At 49.1% G+C, this 20905-nt stretch overlaps 1 protein-coding gene across 11 annotated transcripts in view; it reads right to left on the minus strand.

Moving 5' to 3' along the window:
* EndoA (SH3 domain containing GRB2 like, endophilin-A) overlaps window positions 1-20905 on the minus strand; it is a 91819-nt gene that overhangs the window by 54852 nt on the left and 16062 nt on the right. The window contains exon 2 of one of the 11 annotated variants that reach the window (XM_089544185.1): window positions 13281-13338. The exons of 8 other annotated variants lie outside the window; for them this stretch is intronic. The gene's annotated coding sequence lies outside the window, so the exon portion shown is untranslated. Of the gene's footprint in view, window positions 1-7763; window positions 7822-13280; window positions 13339-20905 lie in introns of those variants that run through there. 2 more of the 11 variants (XM_089544186.1, XM_089544187.1) reach the window with 2 other exon arrangements.

A 20905-nucleotide genomic window follows, 5' to 3' on the forward strand; every position in this document is an offset into this window, starting at 1 on the left:
AATTACCCAAGATTAATTACGCAATTTCTTCATTATTCACTTTAGGGTCACGTGCGTTTCTCTAAGTTGTAGAGGGGATTAATAAAGAACCAATCCAGTTTTTTCTAGCAACGTACCTCCTACGTGACCCTCTCTTCTGGGATTTAAAGAAAGCCCGCGAAATATGAAGAAAACACGTGACTGCGCTCATGCGCTACCATATTCCGGCGCTCCCAACCGTACTTTGACTGAACGAAACGTGCGCACTGAGTGCCCAAGTGTGCGGACCCCACTCAGTTAGACGGGCTGCAAAACGATAAAAATAATAATAAAAAAATTGCTGCGGCTTAGCTTGGTTAAGCCCGGTAATTGCGAAAGCAATATCCGTACCTACGCCATGGTACGTACAGCTGGTAGTGTAGCTGGTGGTGGTGCTTGTGGTGATGCATCGGTTAACAATCCAATCCCATCCAATCCGTTCCAATGCAATCCAATCCAATCCAATCCACTCCAATCCATTCCAATCCACTCATATCCAATCCAATCTACTCTAATCTAATGTAATCTAATCAAATCTAATGTAATCCAATCCAATCCAATCTAATCCAATCAAGGTCAAATTAAGGTCAATGGTGGTCACCGCCGCGGCACGATGGTGGTCACCGCCGCGGCACGGCAAAGGCGTGAAAGTGCAAGTAGTATTGCTTTCGCAATAAAAAACGGAGGCTACCTTGAAATACGCGTTACTAAGCTTCCTTTTCTGTTTTGTTTATGCGATGGCTCAATAGAAGCTCCGTCTGAATTGGCTTTCGATGGCCTACCACCACATATCGCATATCACGGCGCTTTCCATGTTCAGGGAGAATGTGGTGACGCACTTTCAAGTCTGCTGAGAGCGGCGGCGTCGGCCGCTCACTTCCGGGAGGGGAGCGCAATTGGTTGGTAACAACTTTATTCATAGTCCTGCAGAGCTTTCGCCGACGGGGCCTTAGGTCTATCCCGTGATTTTTTATTCTTCATATTTCGCGGGCATTCTTTAAACGCTGGAAAAAAGGACCACGCAGAATATACGTTGATACAAAAAACTGGATCGGTTGTTTCGTAACCCCCTTTACAACTAAACTAAATGCACGTGACCCTAAAGTTAATATTAAAATTATTGCATAATTGATTTAATCCATTTAATTAAGCGGAATTCCAAAAATAGCGCCACATTTTTTTAATCCTTGATTCAAGTTACGAGAAACACCCTGTGTGTGTGTGTGTGTGTGTCTGTGTGTGCGTGCGTGCGTGTGTGTGTGCGTGCGTGCGTGCGTGTGTGTGTGTGCGCGTGCGTGCGTGCGTGCGTGTGTGTCTGCGTGCGTGCGTGTGTGTGTTAGAGAGAGAGCGGGTAGAATCATTTTAGGAGAGGTTATCGGCGTCCCTCTAGCTTGACATGACCATTGCCACATCAGCGTCAAAAATCCTTTGCGTCTCCGACTGTCCACTTTAAATTTTTGAAGGCGGGCTCCCTCCTGCTGCTTCCTGATATAAACTGCACGCATGCTTTTGATGATTATTTCCTTCTGTGTTCTCATGGTGTTCAAACGCCGTGATTACGGGGGTAACGAAAGCAGTACGAGCATTGCGCTAACACACACACGGACGGCGAAAGTTGAAACAATTTTTTTTTTCTTCTGAATGGAGTGGGACTTGTCACTGTTATTTCTTTAGAGTTGCGAGGGCTGTTAACGGGAGACGCGGTTCCTAACTTCGTCCCGAATGCTTTCAACAGGTCAGTAAGAGGCTGACAGTCCAAACTGTCGTGAAGGATACCTCTCTCCACCCTGCGTGGCATCCCGTGTAGCTGCATTTCTTTTGCCGCGCACCAGCGGTCATCCTGCCGCTTATCAGCTCCATGCCACCCTCGCCAGCAGCCAAGCCGTTTCGGAAGATATAAATACCACTCGCTGTGTACTACTACAGTGCCTAGAATATACTGGCCAGTATATTCTAGGCACTATACTAGAATTCGCTTGGTGGCACAGTAGCAATGGCGACGCCCTCTTCGGTTCTCTCTGATAGGGCGCGCAGCAAATCAGTGTCTGATCCGTGCTGCGGCGCTTGTTGCTCCTTCTATGCTGTAGCGTTACTGAATAGCCTCCACAGGCTATTTTCTGTCTCTCGGTTGCGTCCGAGGAAGACCCTATTATATGTGGCCGCGCTGCGCCAGGACGCCGCCCCACGAAACGAGCAGGTTACGTGGGCGCCCCTTCTTTGCGTGGAAAGGGCGTTTGCTCTTTTACTTGCCTTCCTTTTTCTGTCTCTCTCTCCTTTTGCTTCCTGCGGCAGCTAAACATCGGCTTGCGTTTTTCCTTTCTTCCTTACTGGCAACTTGTGTAGGGTGACCTGTCCCGTGCCCAAGCGTTTGCTTCTTTGCTTTGTTTCCAGTGAAGTGTATGCGTCATTGTGCTTGCACACACACACGCACGCACACACGCACACACGCAGACAGACGGACAGAGAGAACATTCAAGAGTGGTGGGGAGAGGGAAGTGGTAACCGATAAGCGCATACCTTGGGTTCGGTCGCCCCTGGCTTCCCTCTTTCGTTCCTTCTTGCTACAAAGACTCTAGCGCTCTTTTTAAGGCGAAAGCCTTTAATGGCTCATACGGTCGTGACCAAGACGTGTTAGCAAATTTGTCCGCGTTTCAGACTGGTCGCAATGGTCGTGACGTCACTCCGCGCGAATTTTGACAGGTGTCCACCGAAATATGTGAGACGGTTACTGCGCAATTTCCTCTCCTCTAATACAATTTTCGACTGGTGTCCACCGAGATATGCGAGACAGTTACTTCGTAATTTCCTTTCCTCAAATACAATTTTCACTTTCTCCATTACGGCCCCTCTTTCTCTCTCTTCTTTCGCTCCACTTCCTCTCTTCCTGTACGGTGCGGTTCAGGTGTCCACCGAGATGACAGAGAATTACAGAGCCATTTACTTTCCTCAAAAAGCGTTTCGTTCAAAGGGCAACGCAACGCGCCGAACGGGTGGTGGCGTTCCGTGGACTCCCTGGCAGCGCTACAACACGCTCTCGCGTTCCACTCCTAAAGGCAAAGGTTAAACGTCATTAATTGGCAGTTAATTAATGCACCAACAGAATGTGAAGTGAACAATCGCGTAGCAGAATGCAGCATTCAGGCTTTCGCCTTTCACCACTTCAGCCGCTAAATTTCCCCGTAATCTTTTCTTTTATTTTGTGTGCCTGATCACGCTCATGCTCAACTTTTCACGCATGAATGAATCCTCACGTGATTTGCAGAAGTTGTGCGCGGTTCGCAGCCTCGTGCCATGCGCTGGAATGTCTTCCAAGGCTACACTTACTCTCCCCTCGGGACCGATCCGGGAGGCCAAGGAGATCCGCGTCCTTGGCCTCTTCATACACCACCAACGCAGAGTCGACACCACCCTAGCCAAACTTCGCACGGTGGGAGACCAGGTGGGCCGAATGGTCCGCCGGGTCTCCAACAAGCGGGGCGGATTACGAAGCAAGGATGCACTGCGGCTTGCCCATGCTTTCGTAACGAGTAGAATCCTCTACTCAACTCCCTACTTGCACCTGCGCAAACACGATGATGACCAACTGGAGGTCATCCTGCGGAAAGTCATCAAGCGGGCTCTCGATCTCCCGGTCACCACGTCCAACCAGAGGCTTCTGGCCTTGGGCGTGGTGAACACATTTCGGGAGCTTCGAGAAGCCCACTTAGTCAACCAATACACGCGTCTTGCACAGACCACGTCCGGTCGCCGCCTCTTGGACCGGCTACACATCAAACATGACTACCACATTGAGGAAAGGGAAAGAGTGCTAGAACCCTGGAGACGCGCCCTCCGGGTCCGACCGCTTCCCCGCAACATGTCCAGAGAAGACCATAGCGGTCGTCGCCAGGCGCGCGCGGAAGCGTTGGCGCGATACTATGGTAACCAAGAACACGTGTATTACGTGGACGTTGCCGGCCCACACCACGGGGGGTGGTACACGGCCGCAGTCGTACACAACACAAACACAGTTAACGGGCTCATTTTCAAAGCCTACAACGCAACACACGCGGAGGAGATTGCCATTGCTCTGGCTCTCACGAATCCCAAGTCAAAACACATCATCACCGACCCGCGAGGGGCCTGTCGGAACTACGAGTTGGGCTGGGCTCCCCCGCTTGCCTGGCGCATACTGGAATATAGCTGTCGATGCGAAGATCCAACTCCACGCAACCTGATTTGGGCCCCCGGTCACCAGGGACTCCAGGGAAACGAACAGGCCGATCAGGCCGCCCGCGCACTCTCTCCCCGGGCTATCTCCCAGTCCTTGGAAGGGTACTCCCAATCCGACAATCTGGCCCTTACATTCAAACAAATCACCGATTACTACAAGGAGGAGCACCGGCGCTACCCGGCCCCTTGTAAGGGTCTGGATCGCGCTGACGAGCGCCTCCTCATCAAAATTCTTACTAACACTGTGCTGTGCCCGGCGGTGCTTAAACATTTCAATACATCATTTGATGGCGCGTGCCAGTTCTGTGGGGAGGTGGCTGACACCTTCCACATGGTTTGGGCGTGTCAGTCAAACCCATCTATCCCCCCCAACCCCACCAGAGAGGACTGGGAGGCGGCCCTGCTCGGCTGTCAAGACCTAAAGAGCCAAAAGGCTTTGGTTCAACGGACGCGGGCGGCGTTGCTTGCCAATGGGGCACCGGAGTAGGAGCTCCACCCAGTATTGTAAGGGGAAAGGGCCAATAGGGTCCTACCCCAATCACCTTTCTGTAAAAAACTTAATTTCCCATAAATGTTTTTCACCACCACCCAAGAACTTCCGCGTCTTGAAGTTTCACCACGCACTGCTCCTCGCAACGAGCGCTCTGACACCTCCAACAGAAACGAATAGAGCAGGGCGGCACACACTCCGTCAAATAGCAGCCAATGCACAGGGCACAAAATGTGTAAAAATTACTCTGGGGGAGGGAGGGGATATAATGCATCTTTGCCCCTTACTGCTCGTCTCATTTTTGTCTGGTTTGGTTTGGTTTATGGGGTTTAACGTCCCAAAGCGACTAAGGCTATGAGAGACGCCGTAGTGGAGGGCTCCGGAAATTTCGACCACCTGGTGTTCTTTAACGTGCACTGACATCGCACAGTACACGGGCCTCTAGAATTTCTCCTCCAAAGAAATTCTAGCCGCCGCGGCCGGGATCGAACCCGCGTCTTTCGGGTCAGCAGCCGAGCACATTTTTGTCTACTTCTACTTATATACTCGGTAACTGCCTCTGGCGTTTGGCTGCCGTAACCGGAGCATTTCGTTACCGAGGAGAAAAAAAAGCTTGTCTGTAACAGACACGAGAAGCGATGCGCTGGCACAGCGAAAAAACGATGAGTAGCACGTAAAAATGAAACGGCTAGCATCGCAGGGGAAAACACAACTGCCCATGAGAAATGGAACGGTGGGGGGGGGGGGGCAGAGGCAAAACAGAGAACGGCACGCAGATGATAGAAGAAAGAAAGAAAGAGAAAGAGTGAAAGAAGCGAGAAAGAAAACATGAAGTAAGACACAAATGGCACACGAAACAAACAAAAAAATAGAAGGAAGAAAAGAGCGTTCACTCTAGCGGGCCCGGATGTCAGGGCCGAGGGTAGAAACTGGGTCATCGCGGCGACGCAGACGATCGATGCGCCGGAAGTGACGCACCAGCGGCGGCACCCGAGCACAAAGCCCCTTCTCCCCCGCACAACTTCTCCCTTCCGACGCGCTTCCCCCTCCGTCTCTAACCGTCCACCCACGCGTGTAGCCCCGGCATCACATCCGTGACCCAGTGCCCCGCAAGGCAGGCCCCGGGCCGAGAATCAACGCCATCGCCTCCGCGACCATGCCGCCACGAAAACGCACACGTCCGTGCTCAAGCAAAAAAGCCGGGCTACCTCGCCCGCGAGACTGGCTATGAGATCATGCAACCCTCTCGAAAAGAAGCCGCGCTTGGCAGAACGCTGCGGAATTAAAGCGTGAGGCATACTCGCCTGCCATTTAAGAGCTAGCTGTCACTCCTAGCCAACCTTGGAGCCAACGGCCATAAGCTCAATGGTGCGCTGCTGTATCGATGGCAGGTTATGGTTAGATGGACGAGTTAGATCTCGTACACCCGCAGTCAAAAGCTTACAGAACGCAATAAACGCAAAAAAAGCGAAAAATGGAAAAAAATACGCAAACACATGTTAATTTCATCACCGTCTTTGCACGCAGCCTAGGATAAATATACGAATCTTAATTTTGAGTGTTTGAATTACAACGCGAGCGATTAAATCTAAAACAATGCGCCCTCGGTGCAAAAAAGTACAACTTCTGGCCACGTTCCGAAAACTCGTGATGGCGGGTGGAATTACCGGAGCTTAGAAATTGACTTTGCATATCGCAACCGATTGCACATGTTCACGTCAATAAGCTCACCACGCTTCAAAGCGATCCAAGAGCTGCGCTGACGCTGGCTCTACTGAAACCGGCAAGCCATGAACGGTCGAGTTGCGATGCCTGCTTCTACGGAGAACGTCTGGAGCGAGAGCTTAAGAACGGCAGTTTTGGAGGGCTCACTTCAATCGGAAACAGATCTCGCACCCACACCACAGACTCGACGTCATTGCGCAAGACCCAAATGTCACAAAGGCTCAACTGAATGTCGCCCGTCCAAAGCTAAGCCCGAGTAGGCTAACTGGCACCCCCGCGCTGGGGGAATTTAGACAGCAGGGAAACAACGAGCGCTCCGCAGTGAACACTAGAGCACTGGTTGCGCAAAGCCCTGGCGGGGGATCAGCTCAGTTCACATAAATCAGGAACAAACACGCAACATACAGCAGCGTCTTTGTGCGACTCTGCAAAGCTGCAAGTGCACATTACGCAACTACTAATTACGGGCGACTATCGTGTCCATGAAGGCGGTCTTTCGACGCTTCGCGGCACTCCTGCAAAGACCGCGAACGCAGCACCGCGGCGACGTTTACCGGCGAGCGCTGGAAATAGCAACGCTGCTACAGCGCATGCGCCACACCGCACGGTGGACGAGTGAAGCGTTCTTCGTGGCCCACAGGAAGCAAACATACGACCAGCAGGCAGCGGTAATGACCGACAACGCGGCTATGGGGCACACCATTCACCCGTTCCACCAGACTCATCCCCTCAATCTCTCGCTCAATCACTCGCAATATATTCATAAATTACTGTCTCCCAATCACTCGCTTTCCCATATTCACTCAACTGTTCTAGCTCTCTATCCCTCTCTCTCTATCACACACGCACACGCACGCACGCGCGCGCACATGCACACACGCCCTTCTGCGCACCGCTCTGCTCCTTCTCCCCAGCACAGCCAGACAGCGCGGCGAAGCTCGCTATACGGCATCGGCGCAGCGCGAGTCCGCGAAGCACCACCCGCTCCTCCATCCTCTACGTCGCCACCGCACCGACGCAGCAGCGGCGGCTGCAGACAGCGAAGCGAGCCTTTTTCGGCGGCGGCGCCGACGCGCGCTACGCGCCACCGTCTGGCCCCCATTGAAAGGCTGGAACGAATGAATCGACTGCCCCGCCATCTCGGCCCTCCCCCGCGTCTCTCTCTCTCCCTCGCTGCCTTGTTTCTCGTCCTCAATGGGGGGGGGGGAAAGAAAAATTGGCGCGCCGTCGGCGCCATTTTTTCTTTTTTTTTCTGTCTCCTCGCCAGAGCAGAGATGTCAAAGCGGTAACGAGACACTCGAAAAAGATGCGGACGTACAAAAGGACGCTGTCTCACCGCGTCGACCGACAGATGAGTGCAATGGCTGAATTCGGAGGGACTCGCCACCAGTACGCACGCCGCTATGCGCCGTTAGGGGGAATAACACCAGTCCGGCATCACCGATGCCGACAGCCATTCGATTCGAGGGATACTAAACAAAGCGTCATTCGCTCAGGAGGTGAAGGCTGGATGCGAGGCTACGCTGGAACGGAGCCAACGTTTCGGACATGACGTTGTGGCTTCAGAACTCGGCGGGATAACGCGCACGCGCGTAGTCAATTGAGGACATCAGAGTTAAATCGTAGATACCATTACACTTATACCACTGGCAGATAAAAGATGGGTTAGGGGGCAAACCGTAACATTTTGCTACAAGAGCAGAAGTTTCGCCCTTGCAAAGCATTACACCGCAATCGCAGAAAGGTGGCTTCGCCTTAGCTTTCTGTGCTCGCCAGCAAAGACAGCTTCGCAGGTCACGCAAAAAGCACTTTGAAACCCTTTCTATGGCGACGAACAGGAAAGTATAACACATCATCTCCACACTACGTATTACGCAAACGCCTAGCTTAGAAAGCTTGAGGCGACGTACCGCAAGCACCAATCGAAAGTGGCAACGACAAAAGCGTTCAGATATCTGGCAACTTGGTTTATGCTGTAATTTCGGGGCGGCTGCTTCAACATATGCAAACCACGGACAAGCGGGGATGAAGAAGCGCGACGAGGCCCAACGGCGCCCGGCACGAATGCAGCAAACCGAACTCACCGGGTGGACAAGGAAAAAGGGACATAGAGCCGGCCTATATAATTGTCTAGGACATTTGACTCACTGTTAGGCATTCGCTCAAGGAGGTAAACCAGCGCTTACTGCTCCGTTCCCGAGTATAACAGGGGGTGGCTTCAATGCGTTGTTTGTTGCAACACAAAGGACAACTTTAACTGTGTGGGGGTACATATTGTCATGCGATATCGCGCCGTTCTGGAGGTTTGCTAGGGGAGGGCACACACACAGCCTCTCACAGAGGTTTTCCCTTGCTCTCCACGGCCCGGGTTTCTCCCAAGGCCTTTTTGCGCGCACGGATCACACGTCTGCCGAGTAGCCGTCACCGCGGGGCGTGAGCCACACGAGGTGAGCGAACGTTCCTCTCCACTTCTGAGCGAGCGGAACGCGCCATTGGTTGTTTGTCGCTGCTTGCAGTCTACTCGGAAGCTATGCACGCTCTTTCATGTTTGTCCCCTCTGGTCCGATCCCGCCGTGGCTATCGCACTCAAGGTCACAGCTCTGGCTGCTAGGGCTGGCACGCTGGTGCTAAAAGGTGACTACCGCATCTCGCCCTTTGAGCAGTATGAACCCCCGCAAACAAAAACGTGTAAAAAAAAAGTTTTCTCAGCTTGCGGTGCTTAATGTTCGCTGAGGCACGGATGGCTGTGGGGAAAGGAAGCCTGTCGCCCTGTCCGGTGCGACGGCTCCTTTCACAGTTAAATGAACCACTTGTTCAGAGATGCACTGAGAAGAGTCTTTCCATGCTCGAGACAAAAACATTCCAAACACCAGCTGCTGACAGCAACAAATACCTCATCAATTTTCCAATCTTTTTGAGGTGTTTGAAGCACGCTTCATTTGCTCTTTTACCCCGGAGTTGAAACTTCGCTCCCTTGAGACAGCTTTCAGTTCGACCACCCCGACTTCGAGATCGCGTGGTGCATAGAGTTTCTTACTATTACCTAGAGGGAAAGCTGGCGGCGCTGCACTTCAGCCACCATGGACGCCCAAAGCATCATGGGGCGGTGAGCTACTTGTTGCGGAATAGTCGTACTTTTTCGGGAACACGGAGTGGCACTACTAAGAAGTTTCATTCCGAAAACGTTGTTCGTGTGTGCGCAGACGACTTTCGCGCGAACGCAGTGTGCAAAATTCATAGTAGTGAAAACTCTTAGACACACGACGCCAATAAAAGGTTTCACTTTTCCGAAATGCCATTAAAAAACCTCTTAAAGTATCTAAGCAACAACATTTTTTTTGAAAACATATTTACTTTTAAAAGTGCGCCTGTTAACTACGAAATATTAGTTTTTTTAGTGTTCATCACTTGGCCAATAGGAAAGCTAGTCATCTCTTATTTTAGGCAAACTTTGCACTTAAATACTTTTCTGCTCGTTTGTTGCAATCATTAGACAAGATATTGAATGTTAAGACGTTTGTAGTTATCAAACAGCTTTATTTTTTATTATTTATTGGCCAAAAGTTGCAGTTCCGCAACAAGTAGCTCACCGCCCCATGATGCTTTGAGCGCCCATGGTGGCTGAGGTGGTCACGTGGGGTCTCCATGCAAACTCCCATAGACGGCTTGCCAGCTTTCCCTCTAGGTAATAGTAAGAAACTCTATGGCGTGGTGGGCCGCAACCCCAAATTTCGAAGCACTGTTAGCCCAGGACAATGCGAGCCACAAGAAGCGAAAAGGCAAAGCACGGTGCATACACCCACAATCGCTTATTACGAGAACTGCTCTCTGCACCATCTTCGCCTCTCGATCAAATCTCCCAAAGGACCCCACGACGACACAGCGGGGGCCGTACGCTACGTTACGCGCTAGTAACCGACGGCGCACAGAACGATGCTAGCGCCGTTTCAGTTCCTGTGCTGTTCGTCGCGCTGCCTTCTTGCATTTTGACATCAAGTTACACAACACGGCCCTGTACATCGCACCAAAGAGAGAACAGCCTGCTTCTACGCCTCCTGTCAACAACGAACGGGGGAGCAAGTTGTCAGCCGGGTGCAGTGTTCTTCTAGAACACTGTAGCCGGGTGGGTCGCATCGTCCACGAAACGCCATCCTGCGGCGCATATCTAAGCGTCACGAAGACAGCGGCGCCCTGTATTACTCCACTGGCCAATCACAACAGTAAACGAAACCGGCTTCTTAATGTCTGACTATACCAAACAATCCACGTCTAGAGCTCATATCTTTTTTTCTTGTGATAAGCTTCTTGTTTACGTAACAAGAAACGTTTAAGCAGCTGACTACTTTTTCTTCTAGGAGGAATTCTGTGCGCGGAGGCTGAACGTGGGCGGAGCTTCTCCGCAGACTTAAGTTGTATCCGACTTTAGGCATAGAGTGTATGCGTCGTCTGGCGTCAGAAAGAGCGGGAGGTTCACACAGGTCCAGAAAGCGGTGATAAATAATTTGTAGTCGTTTGACATTATCTTTTATTTATGCAGTAATTTCCACAATCCACAAAAAAGGAAAGGTCATTTAAAGCGTTCCTAGTATGTTTCGGCCAATAATGCGGCTTTAGTGCTGCCAAAAGTAGCCAGGAAACAAAAACGTTTTCATGTGTTTATTATTAGTTCTTTTCTCGACAGTACCAAGACTGCCGCCGCTGCGTTACAGGGCGCAGTGGGTTACACAGCTTCTTTTCTCTAATATAGACTACCGTGAGCGGGGACTGTTCCTATCGTTCACTGCGTACGGAAAACAGAAGCGGCGGTGCTGTCATCGCCCGCACTTGACTTCCTATAATACGAGCTGACTCCAACAAGCATACCTTGGCATCGACTTAAGTAAGGACTTAATCTGGTCCCATCACATTCATCATGTTACTAATTCAGCAAATCAAGTTCTAGGGTATTTACAGCGTAGCCTTTCATTAGTCCCCTGTTCCATAAAACCTCATAACTTCTTTTGTTATCACCACGCTCGAATCTGTCCGGAACCGTGCTCCCAGATTCATTTGTCGCCACTACTCTTATCGCACCATTAGCCTGGCACCATTTTACGCTCTTCTTCTGGCTCTCCTCACTGAACCCTGGCCTACCCCGTCGTGGGTATGTCACCGTATGTGCCATGTCACTAAGGCAACAACAGCAAAGATGACAGTGGGGCAGGAATTACGGGATATCCGATGAGCGCGTGTGATACGGGGGGCATCGTGGTTAAAGGTGGGATAAAATCTATGATGCATGCATTTCTGCACTAAAATCGCCCGTCTTCCCTTGTATCATAGATTTTATCCCACCTTTAACCACGATGCCCCCCGTATCACACGCGCTCATCGGATACCCCGTGATTCCCGTCCCAATGCACATTGTTGTTGTTGTTGCCTTAGTGACATGGCACATACCCACGACGGAGGGTTCAGTGAGGAGAGCCAGAAGAAGAGGGTAAAATGGTGCCAGGAAAATGGTTGTGCTTTGGGTAACAAATCGTTATGATTAAAGAGAAAAGAGAAGAAAAAAACGGGAGAGACGATCAAAGAATTCAATACATGAAAATTACTGAAATATCTTTTAAATGCGGAAAGTTTGGATACAGTTAGCAATGGAATCTGCCAGTAGCTACTATGTAATTGTGGAGGTAAAATCAAACCTGATGCAATGCAAAACCTCTGGCGCTCGCACCGAAGGAGAGAAGAAGCGGGACCGACAAAGTGAGTCCCAACTTTGCAATGAGAACTTCTAGCTGTGTCATTCTCTGATGAGCAAACCTCTGGCAAGAGACGGCAGGAAATGCTCCAATGTTTCGACTTCTCCACAAGCTGCGCAATGGTTTGTGGGACTGAACCCCCATCTACATAACTAAAGATTTAATCAGGGGATCCTGCACCGCATGAGAGTCACCGCTACCTCGCACTGCCGGGATTTGCACGCACGAGCCTTCCGTGGGTGCATGGGATGTTGGTAGTCAGCGGTAGAGAGCAAGGGATCGTTGCACGCGGAGGTTATATAGTGGTAACGCTGAAAAGTGCATTGAGAGCTGATTTTGTCAAGAAGTCTGCTGCACCATTTTGAAAAACACAGCAGTGACCTGGAATCCAAACGAAGCGCACCTCTTTCCCCCATCCAGGAAAAAAAAAAAAAAACTTTAGTGAGCGGCTCAAAAGAGCCCGTTTACCCCGAGCAGCCTCGCACTGTAACGTATCAGCAGTATTTTTTTTTTCCCCCAAAACGACTGGAATGGCCTTCCACCCGAAGGCCATTCGTCAATCCTGTTCACTCGGAATGTGCCGTCGAAGATCGCCTATATCCGAAATAATACCACTCTGTCAGCCCACCTCTCATGTAATGTCCCTTGTGGAAGAATAATAAATGAAAACGAGGTAGCCCGCTCTTCGGTTCTTCCCACTGCTTCTCGAATGGCCCTTGTCCTGGTTCTTTGTTGCCGACGTATGCCGAGCGCCTTTTGTACCGCTGGGCTGGACAAGAACAGGCAAAGCTCTGCGCTCTCCTTTCAAGACCCCAAACGCGAGCTTGTTCGGCAGATAAAGTTTCATACATTCGGCTGGTCCTACGCTCCGGCTGTGCTGCACAAACCACGCTACTCAAACGGACAATCATGTTACACATGTTGCGGTACTTAAGAGAATCGAAGCCTTCACCGCAGACTCACACTGCATCTAGGCTGTTGACGCCGCATGCATTCCTGGGCTGCGTTTTTTACGCCAAACACGGCCACGTTGAGACTCAAGCACTGAAAGGTGTCCAACCTAAAAAAAAATTATACGAAACGGAACTACGAACCAAGTACGGATGCATGCCCATGATACAACGCAAGACGCTAGAGTGTCTTCTGAATGTACTGAAAGGAGAAAAAAAAAAGAAAAAACGCCACATTAGCATCATAAATCGACGTAAATGTCGCAACGAATTCCGACGCGCAAAAAGCACAAGGAATAAAAAGGAGCCTCCAAGAGCAATAAAGCTTCGTACAATCATGTGAAAGGATTTTAGCACCTTGTACTATCCATTCGGCATGCGGGACGATACAGGGCTAAAAGGGATGATTGGGGGCTACGAAGTGAGGATATAGCAATCTGCCCGTCTGTATTTTTGTTCTGCAGCGCGAGGGCATGTTACGAATCATCCCGGAATGTGGCATCAAAATTTTATTGTTTCTCTCGGCGTAAGCTGCTGCCTCAGTTGCATAGCGCAACAATCCTTCTTGAAGGCGATGGAAAGTAAGGACATAGGTGAAGAAAGGTTGTTGTATGGAACTGCATCGTCAGACTGATGAGGTTTTAAGAATACCAAAGCGCAAGGAGTGAGTCTTGCGATCAAAAAATCCAGTCTCGCGGTCCGCAAAATTCGTGGGCTGACAGTCACGTGGGGAGCGCCAGTGCCGCCACCTCTTGGCTTCTACTAAAGTTACATTCCAGCGGCCAGGGCCGGAGTTGGGCGCAGAAGCAGGGACCTCGATCGGTTTGGGCCTCGCGCAGCGGGGCTATCCTGCATGCTGCTTGGCGGCCGTCCCTATCGCGGCACGCGTTGTGACGCCATAGGCGGCGCGGGTAGGGCAATTTTTACTTTATTATTTTTATATATTTTTTATCTCTTCGGCCCACCACCTATCGAAAGTGTATTCCTACCTCAACCTTAAATTTCGCACATATTTACTGTACAGCTGTTCCAATGGGGCTGCTCCAGAAAGGGACATTATCAAAATACATACACGTACGATGCATACGTGCAGTCTGCGGCAAAAGTTCACAGGATGCCAGTGTGCGAAAAAAACACCCCTACGATTATGCTTTATCATAAATGCGTTTCACCACCGGAGCTGTTTCTGCTGGCTCCACCTGTGCGGAGCTCCTGGCTGCCGCTCACGTGCCGTCACGGTCATGCGAGCAACGCTAGTCACGTGATGTGCTACGCTAAGGATAGACGCCGTGAGCCACTAACAGCTTGACTGCAAAATAATTATTTCGGCATCCAACTCAATCGCTTGACATGCCAGCAAGTACACGCATGCTTCACCCGCTGGTCGATTCAACAGCAGGCAGGCCGCGAGGCAGCGCTATAATATATTTGTTCCCCAGAACACGCATCCCGCAGACTTCCGCTGCCGACCATGCAAGCATAAAATAGCAAACCAGAGTGAAGCACAAATGAGACACGGATAGAACAACGGCGACTAATGGCCCATTGAAAAAGTGTCACATGGGCCAAGCATGTATAAGGGATTCCAATTTTTCACCGTGCTGCATTTGACCCCTTACACCTGAACTATACGCTGATTGGAAGAGCTCGGACAACGGCGCAGTGTATTCCGTCATGCCCTGATTGACAGCCAGGAAGACCTTGGCTCTACGCTTCCTCGCCAAGCGTGCATCCTTCGTTCCTCAGGGGCTGAAGTACAGCCAGCTCGGCTCAAGACGACGGCCACGGACGAATTTCCCTCGAAAGAGGGGGCGTCTAACGGCGGGAAACGTGCAGAGTCAGGCGACCATGTTGAGCGCGGTTTAGACGGACACTGACACGTAATAAAGCTTGTGCGGCGAGAAGCGAAACGGTACGCAAAGCTACGGTAGCTGATGACGTAGTCAGGACGTCCGGGCAGATTCGTGGCTCTCCGTAGTTTACACACCGGCAGAAGCTTCGACGTACGCCGCCGCGTTGGCTCAGTGGTTATGGTGCTCGGCTGCTGACCCGAAAGACGCGGGTTCGATCCCGGCCGCGGCGGTTGAATTTCTTTGGAGGAGAAATTCTAGAGGCTCGTGTACTGTGCGATGTCAGTGCACGTTAAAGAACCCCAGGTGGTCGAAATTTCCGGAGCCCTCCACTACGGCGTCTCTCATAGCCTCAGTCGCTTTGGGACGTTAAACCCCATAAACCAAACCTAACCAAACTACTTTTCAAAACAGCCTTTCATCCAACGCAGCATCCTTGGACATTGCCTCATTCCGGACCAGCAGAACGAACGCGCACCGTATCCTATGCTAATTCCGAATTATTTCTCGTGTCGGGTGAAAGCAGCAAGTGCAAAATTCCGCGCAATGGGCAATAACAAACGCCCGCGGAACATGGAACGCGACCACGTGTCACGAAAATAAATAATGAGAAAAGAGACAGGTACACCTTAAGTGCTGGCACATAAACAGTTTTCTTTTTTCCCTTTTGTCCTGTGATTTGAAACGCAGTTCATCAAATATTTTGTTATTTGTACTTTGTCCGGTTGGACGCGACCCTAATCCTTCACTAAATAGGTTTATTGGGGTTTAACGACCAGAAGTAACTCAGGCTATGAGGGACGCCGTAGTGAAGGACTTCGGAAATTTTGACCACCTGGGGTTCTTTAACGTGCGCTGAAAAAAAAAATAGCGTTAATGGTTATATGTGTTGTGTTTAATGGCACATAGGCAACTAAGGCCATCATGCGCCAAGATCAAGGCATAGGAAAAGTTTTCTGCCGAATTTTATAGAAATGTGAAATATAATCCGGGATGTAGAGGGCCTAAAAGGTTAGTTTGTACACCCTAGTGATGACAAAGAAACGTTCAAAATGGCTACTGGCAAAACTTTAAAAGTCGGGTAGCCTCAGTGACCATCCTTGGCTGGGCAAGGATCTCGAGGCTCCCAACCAATCTAATGAAGACCTCAGCTCTCTTCTCGGGAACGAGAATGCGGCTGAGGTGTATCAATATATGTAGCAAGGCACAGAGTCAGAATTCAGAGCTTTCCAAGCTTCCCTCAAAAAGCTAAAAACAAGTGGCATATCATCAAGCGCACCATCACCTAAAATCAATGCTGGATGAAAAGGAATGTGTTCTTTGTAAAATGTAGAAAAATATTTTTTCCTCAGTGATGCAAGTTTTGTGCATATGTGGTTTACTGTAAGTCCATCTCCGCATTTTTCACAAACAGGTCTGTCTTCTTTTCACAGGAAGCTACGCGTAAGGTGAGTGTGTCCAATACGGAGACGACACAAAATAACTTCAGTGAAACGTTCTTGGTGTGTGCACGCCTTCTATTCTCCAATGATGGGTTTTGCAAGGTGTAACTTATTATTTACTTCATTTTTCCAATTAGCCTGCCATTGATCTCTGAGCTTACACTGTACGAACTTGATGCAATATTTGTAGGGTGTGTGTATTTTCTTCATTTCCTTTCGAGCTCGTGCAGTACACAGGTCGGCTCTCTCGTTTCCATCTATACCGACATGGCTCGGGACCCAGCAGAATATTTACGTGCGTCCTTGAGTTGTGGCTTTTTTGATGTTGCGAATGATGCTTCCAATTAAAGGTTCAGCTGCTTTTCTAAGATGCAATGCTGTAAGTAAGCTAAGGTTTGGTTTGGTTTATGCGGTTTGACGTCCCAAAGCAACTCAGGCTATGAGAGACGCCGTAGTGAAGGGCTCCGAAAATTTCGATCACCTGGGTTCTTTAACGTGCACTGAGATCGCATAGTACACGGACCCCTGGAATTTCGCCTCCATCGAAATTCGACCGCCGCGGCCGGGATCAAACCCGCGTCTTTCGGGAGTAAGCTAAGGGAATCAGTACAGATTATGCTGTTTTTGATATCCTGACATTATTTAGTCGACAGCCAAGCAGGCAGCAGGACATTCAGTGGCAAATATAGATGTACAGCTTGGTAGCGTTACTATTATTTCACAGTCACCTTGTACAACATCACTTCCGACATAACTTTGTTTTTGAGCCATCTGCATAAAATTCTGTGCAGTTCGTAATTTTTCTTTTAGAACTAAGTATTCTTGTAGCATGTTTTCGTGCGGTGTTTGCGTTTCACGGATGTGTGTTAACGTGTACTCACATACGGAAGAGAGGCTATACAAGGGTGGTAATGGATCATACCTTGGGGCGGCATGAGGTAGGGTAGCTAGCATGGCTAATTCTTGGTACACGTTATAGAAGCGAAGCAGTAAAGGCCTGATAGATTGGGGTTTATTGCTAAGCAGTGTTTTGAAGTGCACTTTGCAACAGAGGTGTTTCGATAAGGACCTTATTTTCAGCATGTATGCACACGTGAGCATTCTTCTGTCTGCGAGGGGCGGTTCATCTGTGAAGACTATCTACTGGTGATGCCCTGCACGCGGCAGTTGAGAGACGCAGCCCTGGGTTTTGCACTGACTGGATCCAATCGTTTGAGCCACGATGGTCTCGCTGACCCGTACACTATACATCCGTATTCAAATAGAGCATCAACAGAGCGACATATTTGTAATAGGCATGTCCTACCGGACGTCCAGAGTTTTCCTGAGAGTACTTTGAGTATGTTCAGGGGTTTAGAGGCTTTCGTTTTGAAAGCGTTTACGTGAGGTAGGTTTTTTGTCAAACGTAATGCCTAGAAATGTATGTTCATTTTTTTTACAGGTAATCCGGTTTTGCTTAGGTGTAAGGTGGGGTAAGTTTGTAAGCCTCATTTGAGCGAGAGCAGAACAGCCACTGTTTTTTGGGTGGAAAACTGGAATCCATCCCTAGCTGCCCACGTCACTAGTTTGTTTATTGCCAGCTATACTTGTCTCTCGTATGCTGATACGCTTGAAGATGGGTAGGCTAGACTGAATACACAATAGATGTGGGAATAATTTAGCAAATTGAATTCATTTACACAACAAAAAGTACTGTGCTTAAAACACACTCCTCAGGTACCCCATTCTCCTGAACGAAGTTTATCGACAGGGTTGAGCCTATGCGTACATGAAATAATCGGTTGGACAGATAATCATTCAAACAGTTCAAAATCCCGCCGCGGATGCCTAGGTCCACTAGGTCGCGGAGGGATCCCGAACCTACAGGTTGCATCCTATGCTTTCGCCATATCGAAACAGACGGCAAGACAGTGCTGTATACATGTGTATGAATGCTTCCCAGACAGTATTTTCAAACCAAACAAGATGGTCAGTTGTTGAGAACGTTCTTTTTTTTTTTTAATCCGCACTGATAAATGTTGAGAAGTTTACGGGATTCTAGGACAAAGGTTTGTCTGATATTCACAACACTTTCAAAAGATTTGGCGACCAGCTTGTAAGGGCTATTGGCCTATAACTATAAGGGGAGGTTGGTGGCTTTCCAGGCTTCAGGAATAGTACTACAATGGCGGTTTTCCACTCCACGGGTATTTCTCCCTCTATGAATATTTTGTTGAAGAGATCCAAAAGTTCCCCTACGGTAGGCTGGAAAAGATGGGCCAGCATTTTATAGTGTATTTGGTCGGGTCCTGGAGCAGTTTTTTGCCGGCAGACAGTACTCTATTGATTTCCTGCAGGGTAATTAATCTATTGTATTGTTCGTTAGCAGCTCAACTTGTTGGGAATATTTGTTTTTCGGCTATGTTTTTGCATTTCAGAAATGGCTAGGTATAATGTGGCGAACTAGAAACTGCAGAGAAGTGCTCCCCTAACACGTTTGCCCGTTCCCTTGTGCTTGTTTGTGTAGCAGGTGTTGTCAAAAGCGAAACTGCGAATGGTGAGAAGCTGCCACAGTAATTTTCTTACCTGCTCGCATATTTTTTTTTTTTTTTTGATGTGATCTGACTGTTTATGGATGAGACGTAACTCTGCCATGAAGCTTTTTCGGCACCACGACACACGTACCGAAATTTAACTCTTGCCTTTTTAAAATTTACGAAGTTCTCATGTGCGGGGTACCAGCGAAAAGTACCCGAATCTTTATTTTGCCGTACTTTTTTGCATCCTTGCAATCTTGTGTCCACCACGCTTTGTGGTTTTGCAGCCCCATTCCAGAACACTTAGGAATAGCTAAGTGTGCGGCAGCTTTGATACAATTTGTGAACTTTCCACTTATCTCATTGATATCAAGATTTTCAAAAACTTTTTTCTAAATTGGTTTCTGCTTTAAAGAGTTGCCAGTCTACTAAAGGAAGCTTCCAACGTTGCGGTTTTTTTTTTTGATGACTTACAGTGGAGACGTTAAACTGATTATTACGGGGAAGTGATCGCTGCCATATGGGTTGTCAATTACATCTCATTTAAAATCACTAAAAACAGACGGCGAACTTAAAGACAAATCTAAACAACTCCTATACCCTGAGGTTGGGGAGCAGCACGTGGTTTTACCCGAGTTCAACAAAGAAATATTACTGCTCAGAATAGTCCTCTACAATTTGCCCTCTGGCGTCAGTTTCTTTCACTCCCCCAGAAAGAGGAATGTGCATTAAAATCGCCAACTACCAGATAGGATTCTGGTAGCTGCTCTAAAATATCGTCTAATTCATGTATTGTTATTGTGAAGTGAGGCTCAAGATACAGTATTGTGCATCTTTATCGTGAAGACTGAAAAATTGTATCGTCTCAACCGCTGGCTCGTTAACGCCGAACCTGCGCACAGAACTTGGGTATTGCGGTAACTTTTGTCTCGTAGCAAGTTTGTCAACAGTACTTACCTGGCTCAGCCACGCATGATGCAAACCCGTAATCGTCTGCCCTGTAACCGACGAACCGAAAGCTGCCAATTGATGATGATGATGATGTCGTGGTCACACCCTTTACAAACGGAGGTTTTCGCTAGCGCCATCTGTTGTTTGCATAGGAAAGCGCCACGACGCGAAGGGCGCCGAGGTCAGCTTTACAAGCTGCGCAGGTCCTTTGATGGCGCCACTGCCGCCCTTCGCGGCGATCCGGCGCTGGCGGCTTTCAGTTGGTCCATCTCGGCGCAGACGACTACAGGGTTACGTGATTTGCAGCTGCATCGAGTAAGTATCGTTGTAAAACTTGCTACGAGACAAAAGTTACCACAATACGCAAGGTCTTGGCTCATTTTTACCGCAAACGAGCCAGCGGTTGATACGGGAAATTTTTTTTTTTTTGAAGTGTTCACGACAAAGATGCACAATATTGTACACAAAAAACACAGTTATTGTTTTGTGTACGCAGAGTGGCTGCTACGGCTTCAAATTTAGTCTTTAGAATAAGCTGACGAGCTGGGACGTCATATTTTACAATGATGGCAACGCCACCAGAGAGCCGGCTTGTTTTCTCTCGGTCGCGGCGAAGGATTGTTTCTTGAGCCCATTTGTGCGTTGGGGACCTGAGTTTGTTTCCTGTACATATAAGGCCAAAGGTGAGAATGCGGCTAAGATGTTTTTAATGTCGTTTATATTATTAAATAATCCCCTACAATTCCAGTGTATTAGGAAAGCCATTATGATTTTTTTTTTATGTATTTCGACAACTTAGGTCCCTGTTTCTTTGGGATCGGTTACTGCAGGATTTTTCCCTTTTTTCGTTCAAGAGAGCTCCGCCGCCGGTGCAGCAGAGGTGTTACGTCCAGCGCCTCACTAGAGGCTCTGAAGCCCCGCGGAGAATTCACGGGTGTACTGCTTGTGGCCATTCCCGACTGGCGGGCGGCCGACCCAAAGGACCCTTTTCGAGGGTGGCAGGGCAGCCT

The sequence above is a fragment of the Amblyomma mixtum genome, chromosome 5 (genome assembly GCF_055824585.1).
Source record: "Amblyomma mixtum isolate Tamu chromosome 5, ASM5582458v1, whole genome shotgun sequence".
NCBI classification, from domain to species: Eukaryota; Metazoa; Arthropoda; class Arachnida; order Ixodida; family Ixodidae; genus Amblyomma; species Amblyomma mixtum.